The sequence below is a fragment of the Pteropus medius genome, unplaced genomic scaffold (genome assembly GCF_902729225.1).
Source record: "Pteropus medius unplaced genomic scaffold, Ma_sr-lr_union100, whole genome shotgun sequence".
NCBI lineage: Eukaryota > Metazoa > Chordata > Mammalia > Chiroptera > Pteropodidae > Pteropus > Pteropus medius.
In genome coordinates, this window is record NW_024344378.1 from 17,600,336 (window position 1) to 17,613,822 (window position 13,487).

The window sequence follows — 13,487 nt, forward strand, 5'->3', positions numbered from 1 at the left end:
GTCCCGTTCTGCTGTCCCCTCTGGAGTTCCTGGGGCGGTCAATGGGCAGCCCTCCGCGGCGGACTCCGGGTCCGGTCCCCCTAACTCGCACGGTCCTCCTTAAGGAGCTTCACCCGCGGAGAGTAGAGGCGGGTGTTTTGTTCTTATAAGGAGGAAAAGTTTCTGTGACATCCAGGAAATGAGTAACTCCGAAGCTCTTTAGAGCCGGGCTGATGGAGACCAGAAGGCGGGAGCTGGCTGCGGTGTCGCCGCCCCCGACTCACTAATTGCCCCTCCGCCGCCGACCCCCAACGGTGCGTGCGGCCCGGGGACCCGCGAGTGCAGACTGAGTCCGCGCAGAACTCCCCGTGACCGGGATCGAGAGCGGAGGCTAAACGTAAGTCTGGGCCAGCAGCCGCGAGGCTCTGCGTCCTCCTCGTGGGCTGGAGGGAGAGCGCGGTGGAGACGCGAGACGAGGCGGAGCTGCGCCCGAGATGGCGTCTTGGGGCGGGGGCGCAGGGGCTGCAAGGGGATCCCGGGCGCCTGCTGGGCCCCGCAGGTTAGGGCTGGCCCTCGAGACCCCGTTACAGCGCTCGTAGCAAGATGCGGCGCATCGCCGTCGGGCGTTCACGCTTCCTCCTTGAGCCGCGCGAAGTCCCGCGTTCCACTCTCCGCTCAGGCCCCCGCCGCGGGCTGCTCCTCCCGGAGGCGCCCGAAGCAAGACCACGTCTTTGTTCCTGCTGCCCCGATGATCCATTCCTTTAACCGGCTGAGCAGAGTGCTAGGGCAGAAAGGCCGGCCGAGGGGTGGCAGCCCTTTAGCTACCTTCCTTCCCGCCTTCTTTCTCCTGCTGGAAGGAGGGAATAGGAGGGGATCTTGTTTATTCTCGGCTTAAGGTAGTGAAGCTATGAGGTTGCTGGGGCCGGGTAAAGTCCCGCCGCTTCCACTTTCGGGACTACCAGTGGAGGAGACCCCACGCTATGCAGAACTTTCTCTTGGGGCTGCAAATAGTCTCTGCCCTCTGACCCCTAACTCCTTCCCCAACTAACTCCTTTCCCAGTGTCTCCACCTCTCTGACTGCCCGCCCAAGGGACCCAGAAGCCCCAAGGCAGAGCTTTCCTTCCAAAATGTTCCTTACCTTAAAAAAAAAATGCTGTTGCCCAGGAAGGGAAATATTTTACTGAACTTCTCAGGAACTAAACTTTGCCTTTTGCTCCTCCACCTGGTGTGAGAAAGGGTCCCCTTCAAAACTAGAAGAGCACCAGATACTGGCGGATCCTGGCCCTGGTCTTTTGGATCTAAATTAGTTTTGGAGTTGTATTCTGTTTTCTTGTTCCTCATTTGGATTTGACCCAGGGCCTTTCCCTTTTACATACCAGTTCTACCTTGGAGAGGCTGCTGCCAGGTAAAGCTAATCTGTGCGGGAGACAGTCACAGGTCCTGGTTAACCCCGGAGAAAGTGTCAGGCATAGGTAGGTAGAATTGCCATTCACCTTTTTGATAATTTAATAGGCTGTGTTTTTGAGTCCTCCTTCCAGCCTACATGCCTAAATGGCTTTCCTTGTTTGCTAATTCTGGGTGTCTGCTGCTGCTCCAGGCCATTCTGCCCTCTTATTTCTGGTGAAGTGGTTATACTGACTCTGCTCTCCTGGGTGGAGAGCAGAGTCAGTATAACTCTTATTTCTGGTGAAGTGGTTATACTGACTCTGCTCTCCTGGGTGGAGGGAAAGGCTTTTTGTTCAAGTGCCATCCTCTAACTCCAGAATTGTCAAAGGTGCAGCCATTTCAGTCTCTGGCTTTTAGGGGGCAAGGATCTGAACTTTTAACCCGCTGCCATCATCCCAGAACTTGTCACTTTCCCAGCAACGGTTGAAACAAAGAAGAGGGTATGTGGGTGAACTTTCATTTTAGGGCAAGTTCACGGAGGAACTTCTTGCTAGAGGCTTCTGGCAAAATTGCTCACCTGAGAAGATATTGTCTGGGAGGAGGCCTGCTTTGTTTTTTTCACTGTTGGACCCACTGAGGTCAATAAAGAGAAAGACTGTGGGGGAGTTTGTCCAATGGAGAGGGTACACGTCTCTGTGGGAGGCAGTGACCTGCACCTTGGCATGAAGCCCATGAGAAGTAGAGTTGGGCCACGGAGGGCATGAGCCCTGTTCTCAACGCCTCTTCTTGCAGTGGACAGCACCGCCAAATGGGAATGAGTACAGGGGAGGGAGGCAGGATGGCGTGGAGGGCCTGTATCTGTAAACTGTGCTTGTGAGGGAGAAGGGAATGAACTGGCAGTGTTTCCCCTAAGGATGAGAGGCCTCAGGGCACAGGGCTGTGGCCTTTAAGAATCTCAAGCATTGTCACTTGAGGAAAGACTTGCTCTGTCTGGCCTCCGAGAGTCACTGGTTAGGAGAAGCAGGGAGATGGGTCTTACCTAGAGGTAAGAAGGCACTTGCCAGTAGCTAGAGCTCCTCCGTAGGTAATGTGCTGCCCATCACTCAGCAGAGACAAGTGGCCATCAACAGTTATGAAGGAGAGAGTCCCTTCAGAGTCTAAGACTCTATAACTCGATGTTTGGGGCTGAGATTACCCTCAGGAGGGATGAGGTAGTAGGGCAGCCTGCAGGGCTTTTGGAGAAGGCTTTAACCGAGAAGTATCCTGCGAGGGGCAAGTGCTAGGGTGCTGATGAGCAAGACCTTATGTATGGCTGAGACCAGTCGGTCCCAGACCCCCCTCTAATCCAGTCTTGCTGGGAAGGAGGACATAGCCTATGAGAATGCAGAAAGCTGATAAAAATAGCCTCCAGGGCTGCTGCTTCACACTTTGAGTGACTTAGAATAAGGTGCTCCCTGTAGGCAACAAGATGGCACCTTGTTGCCATTTAGAAAAAGAAGTCTCAGCTGAGTGGACACAGCCAAGGCGCATAACGGGGCAAGCAGCGTGTGAGCCAGATCCGTCCTCACAGCGCCCTCCGCCAGGTGTTCTAGAGCAGTGTGCCACCTGCACAACCGTACACAGCAGCCTTGATAACCAACAATTATTGAGGACTTACTATTTGCCAGCCTTTTTTTTTTTTCAAAACTACTTTGCCTATATTAACTCATTCAATCTTCACAGTAGTTCTATAAAGTAGGTGTTGTGACCCCCGTTTTATAGATAAGGAAACTAAGGCACAGCGAAGTGTTCGGGAGCCTAGAAGCTGAGTCCTAGTCACTGAACAGTCCCAGAGCAAGAAGCAGATTAAGCTTAAAAAGCTGGTTTGCTTGAGAGCTTGCATGGGAAGGAGGGAAGAGCAGCTGCCTTTTTCTTTGTCAAAAGAAGAAATACCCACTCTCAGCTCAGATGGAAGAAGGATAGAAAGCCCATCTGGCAGCAGAAGGCACGGAAAGAAAGAGGCAGGCAAGCCCGGCCTGGAAGGCTGATGCGAGGCCTGGCCCAAGCATCAAATGACTTTCCTTCTCAGTAGCTGGGTGGTGTGAGGTGGCTAATCCAGTTTGGGGCTTGGCATGAGGGTGATGAGTAAGTGCCACCTGGGTGTGGTGCAGAGAGAAAAGGCCACAGCTATGCAGTCCCCTGACCTAGATAGAGAATGGAACAAAATGAGGAGCATCTGAACGTAGTGTCCTGATACTTCCAACATCCCTGTCCAGTTCCTGTTCACCTGCAACATCCTTCCCAAGCTCATTCAGGAAACCTTTCCCAAAACTCCCACTTCGCAGCTTCATCTTTATGATCACTTATTTTCCACATTATACATTTCAGCACTTAATTAACTGGAGCGAGCATTTTACTGCATGCATACATCCATACACATAGACAGTATTTTAAACAAACTGAGCTTCTCAGCTAATGAGGAATTCACAATATCTTGATGTCCTCTGGGAAGGGCTGGCTGGTGCCCATGCAGGTGGAGTTTACCTGGATCATCTCACCTGTTCCGGGTCGGGCCCCCAGTTGTGCCCACTGGGAAATAATATCTCTACAATTTTCAGAGTGGTTTGAACTTGGGCCATTGTGTCACCTCAAGAAGTCTCCCCAAAGTAGGCATACAAATCAGAATTCTAGTTTATTAATTTGCAAGGAGACTTTGTGATAAAGACTGGATGATCCCTATGTCCTCGGTAAGCCCCGTGGGAAACCAAAGATGAGAAGGCGGCTTGTGTTCAGCAAAGCTGGAGTCAGGGCAGGGTGGGGAAGCTGTGCGGTATAAGGGCAGTGATGTCCATTAGCACAGGGCTCTGTTCGCCTGTGTGGCCCTTTCACCAATGGAGAAATACCTGCCAGGTAGACCAGTACTCTGTCAGCCTGGCTCTGTATACTTCCTTGGTCAGTGCCTCAAGGTCAGTGTTTACCTGGTAGGATTTCTCCCTTTCCTCTTTTGTAATTTAGTGACTTTTATGATAAAGCATTATAAGCTTTAGCCTCCAGCCACATGGAGTTGCATTTGTCAGAAGTTAAATAACTACTATAGAGTTTCAGGGTTGGAGGTTTGGGCCTCAGGGTTACATGCTATATGCAAATCAAGAGGATAGTCAGAAGGCCTGGATGGGTCAACAGGAAGCCAAGCACAGAGCAAAGAAATCTGGTTCCTAATTTAAATGACTGCTTGGGGAGGTAGCCGGGCCTGGACTAGCTACTTACTGCAGCCCTGTGTGAGAGCATGGAGGTCAGGCAGTCCTAAGGCAGTGCACGTTTGGCTCCCTCAGCCACCTGGCCTGCTCAGCTGGCCTCTCTGAACTTAAAGGGTTCCCCCTGGTCTCTGTCCAGGCCCTCTCATGGCCCATCTTTAATAAGCTGCAGTGTCCAAGTGGCCCAGGCCAAGAGGGGTGACCCACGTGGGCTTTCAAGGAGAGAAAACTTGGGTTAAGTCTTGGCTCCACTACCCAGTGGTTGGATATTCTCTTTATTAGGGTAAGTGCCTAGACTTTTCCAAGCCTCAAGTTCGGTCATCAGCAAAATGGTAATAACCCCTCATAGGGCTTGTATAGAAAGGACTGAGCCTAGTGCCTGGCACAGACCAGCAGTCTGGCTAGTATGAGCCCTTGAAGACGGTAGAGGTCAACTGAGAAACTACATTCTCTGCCAAACTGGGACCCTAGCTTCCTCATTAGTGCCACTGCTCCCTCCTCTGAGGTCTGGGCAAAGGGCAAGATTGCAGGGACCCAGACTGTCCCTGATGGTGAGAAGGAGATCATTGGTGCCCTTGCATGGGCTTTGTTAGAGCTGAGGGCAAAGCTGCTCATCCTGACCTTTGAGCCAACACTGGGAGAGGGCAAGTCAGGTTTGAGGCTTTGCCTGTCACAGGCATCCAAAGGGGAGAGAAGGGTAAAAAGGTTTCTGGGAGAGGAAGAGGGTGATTTGAGAGTGGCTGCGAGGTCTGTAGGCTCCTCCTCAGCAGTTTGGGACCTGTGATGTTTTCCGGGAGAAAGCACATCCCCCTCCATTCCTGTGGCCCACCCCGTGACATCAGCAGAATGGAAGCATCTTGCAGGTGACATCACTGTTGCCCAAGGCAACACTTCCACCTTAAAGTAAGGTGAACAGGGAGGAGCAAGAACCAACTGTAAGGCATGTTAATGGGAACGTGCACAGAAGAGGTAACATCCACAGGTGTGTTTCTCAGAGAATGGGCAAAGGGAAGAAGGAGGGGTGCAGGTCCCACATCTGAGCTGTAAGCTGGTTAGAGGTGGGTCTTCTGGCCTTAGATTTTGCCCAAGAGAATAGAGCACAGTGCTGATAGCTACAGTCTTGTTTTGTACTCTGATCTGCAAATGGGAGCAAAGAGCGTGACTCCTTACAGAGGCTTCTGGTGGCTTCCATGGGGCTAGGCCCCCATCCTACAGCCTGAATCTGTAAAGGGTGAGGGGAAGAGCACGCTGGAGCAGGGATGGGAAGATCAGAAATGTGGCTTCCTTCTTCTTCACCCTCGCCCCCAAAAGAAAGTAAGAAACAAGGATGCCCATGTCCTTACAATGGAAGCTAAGAGAGAACCTTCATTTTCTGATTGGACGAGTGTTTATCGTGCATCTACTATAGGCAGGGTGCTATACTAGGGATTCAGTGGCCACACAGAGCTTTGTGATAAAATGCACACAGGGGAAGAATGTTCGGAATCCATTGCCGCAGGACTTAGTACCAGCTGGAAAGAGAAGCAAGGTCTCACTGGTCACCTGTCACCCAGCTCTAGCATTCCCCATGGAATTCCTGATGGTTCAGTTAAACCTGTGGAATCCCTTCCTCCCTAGTAGTTCATGCAGGAATTCAGAGGTATCTGAGATATACCCGAGACTTTGGGAGTGATATTAGAGACAACAGCCATGGGTGACTTCTTGGTCTTGCCAAAGAGAAACCCTGGGGACAGCATTGTTTATAAGGCCAAACTCAGCAATTCTGATGCTCTTAACTTGGCGACCTGTGGCTTCAGCCGAGTTTCATAAGGTGATGCCTTCTGTTCTTCCTAAGATAGAAATTCCTAAGCAAGGATTGTCAAATGCCAAAACAACAAGTGAAAGATGCAGGAAATGAAGAACTTGCTCTGAAGAAAGATGAAAAATTAGATGACGTGGTAGCTCTCCCTCTAAAGAGTTTCCGAACAAGAATCACCATTTCTTTCAACTTGAAGGTATCCGATGAAAGTATTTGCTTTGTGTAACCGGCCATAACTTCAGATGCTCTAACACAGCTTCCCTGATGTCCATCATTTCAGTGGCTAAAGGAATTGCCCTAATTTTTGTATGAATGTAGCCTTCAGGGTTATAAATGAAAATTAGAGTATCGTTAGCAGAGGATATTATTTGCAGCTTGTGCTTCTGTTTATAAATCTGGTCCTCACATTAGTCATCATGACCTTTTGTTCATAAAAGTAGAACAGCCTGTAAAAAAAAAATAATGTCTTTGTTCATTGAGCACCTACTCTGAGCAAAGCCTCATCTTAGGAACTTTGCATATATTTATTTCTCTTCCTTACAACAGCCCTTCAAGGTAGGTATTATTGCAGTTTTATAAGTAAAGAAACAGGCTCAGAGAGGTCAGGCAACTTGCCCAGAGTTGCAGAGCTGTAAACAGCAGAGGCAGGATTCAAACCGGTATCTGTGCCTCAAAGAACCTTAGACTCTTTCTGCCTCCGGCTTCTGCTGGACATCTAGGCCCAGTGAAAGTGAAGGTGGCATCTAAAATCCCATACGATCTAAGTGTCAGAGGTGAGAAGACAACAGGCAGACCACCAACTCCAGGTGCCTTCCTATTGTGATGCACTCTGTGATATTAGCTGACAGAGCTCAGTTTCTCTGTCTGTTTAATGGGGATAGTAGCAGCCAGTATCAGATAATATTCAGAGCACTTTGAGATCCTCAGATGCCAGTCCCTAGAAAAAATACAAAGCTCACAATTTTCTAATGACTCACTTCCAGGTAAATAACACAGCGGGACTCCTCTTGCCCAGGTAGAGGGGCTCAGCTTTGGTGTGGTCCTGGGCTGCTCATTCTCCTTCCGGGTCATTCCTGCAGTGGGTGCAGGAGAGTCTCCTACCAGCCTGAATCAAACCAGAGGGAGGGCGTTGTCATAATTCTGGCCCTGCTTGTTGGTGCAAAACCACATGCTCATAACAAACTGTTCTCCTGGGAGCCTATTTCAATAGCCTTCTTAGTAGCAGACAGGAGACCCGCCTGAAGTTCATGAAAGGGTCCTTTGTTTGCTGAGACTTTGTTCCAGAGACACTGAAAAGGACCACGGCATGCCTGGGCTGGAGGAGGTGGAGGTGAAGAGAATGGGGGATGCCTGGTACCCCTGTGTGCTGTCCCAGAATGCCCCCAGTGCACCCATGCTGCTTCCTCTCTATAGCCTCACCCCAAAACACACTGCCCAGTGTCTGAAGACTTCTCTCACTCCCTTTTCCTAATCTACTGCAGAGAAGGCTTTCCCATCCTTTTGGCTGAAAATCCACCTCATATTCCAGGTCACACTCCCAGAATCTCTTCATTAAATCTAATTCCCTGCTTCATGCCCAAATTTCACCTAAATTGTCACCTTTATTTCCCTAAACAGTACAGGTGAGGAAGCCCATAGGTGCACATCTAATATTTCGTAGAAACCCGGTCAATGAGCAGCATCATGGGAAGACTGCAGACTTGAAAGTCAGACAGTCCTGGGTTAGAATCTGGCTCTGAGATGTTGAGTGAGTGGCCTCACCTCTCTGTGCCTCGATTTCCTGATCTATAAAATGGGGGTAGTGTCTCCTTCAAGAGGTTTATTATAAAGCATTTCGCACAATGCCTAAATCTCAATACATGTGGTAGGTTGCTTGCTATTTACTAAACCTTCCCATGGGGTGACAGGACCATGCGCCTTGTTGGGTTTTCTTCAGAAAGTGGGACTTGCTCGTCACTCCGCTGAGGGTTGCTTCTCTGCTCCTTCTTTTACCTAAATTGCACTGAACCCTGTAATCCTCCATTTACCGTCCATTTTTGAGCAAGGAGGTCAGATAAGCTGATGTCAGGGTTTATTCCTGGGTCACTTTCTTGGTAAATGTTGGCAGTGAGTCAGCCTGAAGTTAGATGAAGGCCATCCAGACCTAAAGAGGCTGTGGTCTGTCTCCAGGGCTGTGTCTGGAAGGGATTTTGCTCACATTTCCCATGGTACTGATCACTGTTGATGCTTTACTTTTCTGACCCCAGGGTGCCTCCCAGGCAAAAAAATCTTAAAAGTTACTTCATCTAGGACTTTCCACTCTGCTCCCATTTCAGATTACTACTCCTAAGAGTAGAGGCAGTAAGGTTCTTTCCTAGTCTTGACTCCATCCATTCATTCAGCAAGCTTTTATAAAGCCTATACCTTTAACGCTGGGCATCAGAGACTAACACTGGTTTGTCCTTCTGGGAGCTCAGAAGGAGTAGGGGAGTTCTCAGTTGATGCTGCCAGACTGGAGGGGGTCGCTGTGAGCTTCCCAGGTGCCTGCTCTCCCTCTGTGGCAGCCCCTTGGGTCTTTAGAAGAGAACAAGGGGGTAGGGGAGACAACTTAGCCATGTCCCCAGACTTCTGGAGATGTTGTAGGGCTGTTAGTCACCCTCTCTTACCACAAGAGTCCCTAAGATGTACCTAGCAGGATTTAACAAATCAAAAGGGAGACCTGGCCTTATAACCAATACCAGTGCCAATATAGTGTCCTTTACAGGGCACTACCATGTGACTTCCATGCCATAAGTGAGTGCTATTGTTATAGCAAGTTGGAGAGCCAGGATTCAAACCCAGGCCTTCTGATTTCTGAGTTTGGCCTCTTGGCTGCTATAGCTCAGCTGCTGCAAAGTGTTAAGCGCTTCTGAGCTGAAGAGCTTTTGGCTGTTTCTTGGTGGCCTTGGGGCAGGAATATGTCCTGGTGAGCATGGCAGTATCGCTGGCTGCTTGCTGGCTACCCAATGTGTACCTGTCATTGGTTCAGGGACACCTACTATGTGCCAGGTGCCACCTCAGGTAGAAGCTAGGGCAGAGCATAGGCATCACTCGACATCACTCCATCCCTGTGTCTGGGAAACAATGTGGTTATAGACCGTGGTTGCAGGTCGTTGTCATTTTGTGTAATTCACAGGGAGTGTGACTCTGTAGTCATAGATGATTCTGGAGGTAATTTTACTAACTGTTCCTGGCCTTCAAGTCTCTGGCCACCTGCTTTCCCGGAGGAGGAGACCTGGTTTGCCCTGATTGTTTTGCAGTCCTGGTGTGGGAGGGCAGGCAGATACCCTGCTCCGTTGTTTAGCCCAGGTCCCTGCAGCAGAGAAAACAAGCCAAGAGGTCGACCACAAGCTCTTAAGTGTTTTACAACTGGCTTGGCCTCCCCCTTCTTGCCTTTGTGTATCTTGCTGTTCTCTTTTATTAAGATGAAAGGAGTTTTAGATCTTTGCAGGCACAGAGCACAGCGGGAGGGGTGGGAGGGAGTGTGTGAGTGAGTGAGTGAGTAAATGTGTGTGTGTGTGTGTGTGTGTGTGTGTGTGTGTGTTTGTAGGAGGCCCACAGCTCTTCCCTTTCCCTACCCCCTCTCCCTCTCCCCAGGCCTGGGTCCCAGGCATTGTGTCAGGTACCACCCAAGCCACAGGAGACGGGGGTGGGAAAACAGCCCGGGATTTCATTGTGTGGGGGCCAGAATCCCTCTAAGCCAGGACTTGAGTAAGAGGTGGGAGGGTGGGGAGGGTGGGGAAACTGGCTTTTCTGAGGCCTTGGAAAAACCCTGGGGGCCATCTTTGTGCAGAGAAGCCAGATTATCTTTCTGAGCTTGTCTCTCTTTGTTCCCATCCCGGGATAACTAGGAAGGTGGCTGCTGGGAATGGCAGTCTAGTTAACTCCATCCATTCTTAGCTCATCTGTGAGAGGGGCGGCGGGTGTCCCCTTTGTTGTCCTTTGTATTTATTTACTCTCTGGTTCCCGCTCCACCCCCTCATGTCACCTCCCCATCAAGCCAGTGTGTTCTCTGTTGTCTGGAACCTGCCTTCTGTCCCTGCAGCCTGCCCTCCCTGCCCCCAGCGAAGTGTGCAGGTCCTGAGCATTCACTGCTCTGCTTGAGGCTGGAGGTGCAGAGAACACAAGGTGGAGGGAGAGACGGACATGTTTGAGGCGCCCTGGCATGCCCGCCCTGACGTGGATGTCAACCCTACCTCTTCTTGTGGGTGCTATGGGGCCCCCAGACAGGGAAACTGTGAGAAATACAAGCTGACGCCAAGCCAACGTCTGACAGCGTATGAGGGCTGCTTCCCCGTGGGAATGGTTAGCACAGTGTTCTATTGTTAGCACGTCCCTGTTATTTCAGATGAGAAATCTGAGATGGGAATTCCGGGGGTTAAGAGAAGCCCTTCGGTGCACACTCAGTGTAGGAAATGCATCTTTCCTAGGAATGGAGGGCGTCGAAGCAGGCCTTCTTTTAAAAGTGGGTGTGTCCAGCGTTCAGAGTGTGAGCACGCTGGTGGGTCTTCGGGATCGCACATGTCCTTAGTGCTATGAGCATTTGGTCTCTGCCGGGCACTCTGGAGAGTGGCAAGACAAACAAGCCATGCCTGGCCCTGCCAGAGCAAAGCAGTGGGATGAGACAGGAACTCAACAGCTCACTCTGATGCAAGGGCAGAGTGGGATCACTGGGGAAATGGCGGAGTCTGGAGCCCCAGGCCTGGCGGGGCTTCCAGCTCCTCTGCTCTCATCCTACTTCTGTGGCCTTGAGCGATTGCTCAACCTCTCAGTGCCTTGCGCTCCTGTCTGGGAAGCTGGACTGCTGCACAAGTGAGAGAACTAACTCAGGATGCGGCACAAGGCACCAGGCATGTCCTGCACTCGGAGGACTTCACCAGTATCTCATCTTTGTTCTCACCCTTTCAAGGAAGAAGGATTTGTCTCGGGAGTTTGGGGTGGGGAGGGATCAGGAAGGCTCTTGGAAGCCACTTCCGAGATGGGCTTGCTGTGAGGACTGTTGGGTAGGGTTTGGGCTGTAAGCATGAGGCATGGACATGGTGCAAAGAATGGTGGAGAAGTATAGGAGGTGTTCAGGAGACATTCGATAATCTGGAGTGGCAGCAGTAGGCTGGAAGGAAACCAGAGGGTCCCTGAGGCTGGGTGGAGCCAGGCCATAAACTTTAGTCTTAAAGCTCAGTCCCGTGTAGTGTGGAAGCAGGAACTCTCTGAAGTGGGGAAGGGAGACCTCTAGGCCTGGGGTGCCTGGGATTAGGGACAGCTCAGAGGAGCAGATTCCAAAGGACCACGCAGGCCGGGATGGGGACCTCCATCAATGTGGGATCCCAAGGCTCTGGTGCAGAGCACGAGCCAAGGCAGAGATGGCTGGGAGACTGGAGGTGCCCGGCAGAAGTGGGAAGTCCAGTTGGAGGCCTGAGTGGGGAGAATGTGTTGTACTTTGAGATGCGTGAGTCTTAGGGCTGTGGTAACAAAATACCACGAACTAGGTGGCTTAAAACAACACAAACGTATTCTCTCGCGGTTCTGGAGGGCACCAGCCTGAAATCAAGGCACCTGCAGGGTCCCTTCAAACGCTCCAAGGAAGAACCCTTCCTTAGCCCACCCGGCTTCTGGTGGCTTCAGAACTGGGCTGCGGCAGCATTGCTCTAGCCTCCGCCTCCGTCTTCTGTCACCTCCTCTTCTTGGTCTGTTTTCTCCCTTTCTGTGTCTTTATAAGCACACTTGTTATTGGATTTAGGGCCCACCCAGGTAATTCAGAATCAGCTCAAGATTCTTAATTTTAATTGCACTGATAAAGACCCTTCTTTCAAATAAAGTCGTATTCGCAAGGTCCAGGCATTAGCACATAGACTGATCTTTTTGAGGACCACCATTCAACCTACTCCAGTGACTTGGATGCAAGGTGACCCGGGGAGAAAGGGGGCCATGGGCTCAGACTCGGGGTGCCCTTGCCTTGTCTCTGTGACCTGCAGACCTCCCTGTCATCCTTTAGCCTCTTCCCCCTTCACGACCCTGCCTAATCAGGCAGTCTTCCTGTCTGTCTGTCCCAAGATGCTGTGATTTTCCACAACGTCCTGGGGGTCAAAGCCTCTGCTCTCACGAGTCAGGCAGCATGGCTGGACAGAAGGATGCCATGTCTTTCCTGGGAGATCGATGGCTTTCCTGCCTTCTGCAGTCTCTGGAACAGGAAGGATATGGGCTTTCCCACCCACGTCAGTGGAGTCCAGGCCACTGTCCTTCCTGTGCCTGGACTAGCTGGCCACATGACCCCAGTCCAGGGAATGGGATTGGCATCCTGGTAACTTTTTGGAAACCTCCTCCCTCTTCAGGCTTTGAGGAAACTTAATGCTTTTGTGGGTGTGACCGGCTGGTGTGGCTGCGTGCTGTAACCGCGGAGCTCACCCTAGTGAGAAGGCCGCTCTCCACACAGTGTGTATTTTCCCACAGGCTCATCGGTAGGTCCCCCTCAACTGGGCGTCGGGGTAGGGGGTCTCTTCTTTCTGCTCCCTCATTCAGTCCTGCTCCCCTACCCTCATCAGGGCCCAGTCTTGACCCCTGTGTTCTCCTGAGCCTGGGTCCTTGCTCAGTCTGTCTGGGGTCTCCCCTGGCTTTGGGAGGGGTAGTGGGGCTCTGATTCTCAGGTTCTGGGGACTACAGGCCCTAGTCAGTATGCTGAGTGCTCCTTGTTCCATTAGGCTATAGGGTCTCTTTCTCTTTTCTTCTAGTCCTTGGGGAGGCCGTGAAGAAGGCGTCTGTGTAAGTCCTGAGCAACAGGCCTGGCACATAGTCAGCCCTCATAAATGCTGGTTATGATTATCCTGAGGGTGGCTTCTGGGCTGACTGGGCCAAGACACCGGAAGGAGCCCAGTGGCCAGAAGGGTGGCAGATCCAAGGAAGTTGAGCCTGGCTGAAGACAAAGACTAAGGTCCTGCTCAGTGGCAGAGGGAAAAGGTGACAGAGACGGGGGTTGTGAGGGTGCTGAGAAGAGTCTCTGGGGACCCATAACTGTACCCTTTCTACCTACTTTCTCAATTAGATTTTGTCAGGCCTCTTCCTTCCTCTTTCCTCACTTC

The 13,487-nt window shown here is 51.2% G+C and overlaps 1 protein-coding gene across 5 annotated transcripts in view; it reads left to right on the forward strand.

Annotated features, from left to right (window-relative positions):
- The first annotated feature begins 239 nt into the window (after positions 1–239).
- Positions 240–13,487, forward strand: part of ITPRIP (inositol 1,4,5-trisphosphate receptor interacting protein) — a 25,654-nt gene continuing 12,406 nt past the window's right edge. For 2 of the 5 annotated variants that reach the window (XM_039871267.1, XM_039871269.1), the window contains exon 1: positions 240–376. The gene's annotated coding sequence lies outside the window, so the exon portion shown is untranslated. The remainder of the gene's footprint in view (positions 377–13,487) is intronic. The other 3 variants (XM_039871268.1, XM_039871270.1, XM_039871266.1) reach the window with 2 other exon arrangements.